Here is a 1,063-nt window from a genome sequence, read left to right as displayed (position 1 = left end):
GAGAAGATGATTCCCGAGCCGGAGACGATGATTCGCGAGCCGGAGACCACAGTGCCGGTGAGGGTTTGAAGATTCCCGGGCCGGAGACGACACGGTTCGAAGAGTCGCGAGTGAAGGAAATGAATTGTTTGTTTTTTTTTATTCTTATAACACAAGGGTAGTAGTGACATTTTACCCTTTAATGAATGTCATTTTTGTGACTTTCATTTCTTCGTGTCATTTTTGTGACATAAACTTGAAAGGTGTTCTTTTGGACAATTGCCCTATACAAAATACATAAGATGTTTTTAATTGTCCAAAATACTTAGAAATATATAAAAATAGTTGAAAGTACATGTTTAAAATAGTTAAACGGTACTCAAAATACCAAAAATCCTTAAAATATCTATTGATTTTCTATCCAAATATTTAAGTTAAACCAAATTTTATGTAAAACTTAAATATTTTAGCATACATTTTTCAAATTTATATGTTATATATTATTTTATTTTTAGATTTTGAGAAATTTAAAGTATATATGAATTTTATTTTTTTTTAAATAATAAATGGGTTATCCGAACCTAAACCCAAACCGAACCTGCAAAAAATCGAATCAAAGCCGCAAAGATCTGAACCAAACATAACCTAACCGAACCAAATGGTATCCGAATGCCCATCCTAATCAAATGTAAAAAAGGTTATTGATAACAAAATATATATTGTTTATAATATTTAAATAGAACATATTTTTAAAAAAAAGGAAAAATTGGAAAAATGGGACACTCTCAACTTTTATTTGTCCTTTTAGGACTTCTGATATTTTTGGCAATTCTAGACATGTTTTACCTTTCTTTTATGGGAAAAATAGTAAACTGAATTTTAAAAATGTAAAAAAATATTAAGACTATTGGAAACATAAGTATGACAATATATATGCTTAATTTTTTTTTTTGAAAAAAGTTGAATCATATTTTATTTTATTTTCTAGCTACAGTTAGAAAACACATTCTAGTAATCTACTTAATCTAGAAATCAGATACTAAGTTTTATACATAGATATATCCAGGGTATATAGCGTAAACTA

The sequence above is a fragment of the Brassica oleracea genome, chromosome C2, assembly GCF_000695525.1.
Source record: "Brassica oleracea var. oleracea cultivar TO1000 chromosome C2, BOL, whole genome shotgun sequence".
Classification (NCBI taxonomy): domain Eukaryota; kingdom Viridiplantae; phylum Streptophyta; class Magnoliopsida; order Brassicales; family Brassicaceae; genus Brassica; species Brassica oleracea.
Note: the sequence above shows the minus strand (reverse complement) of the source record.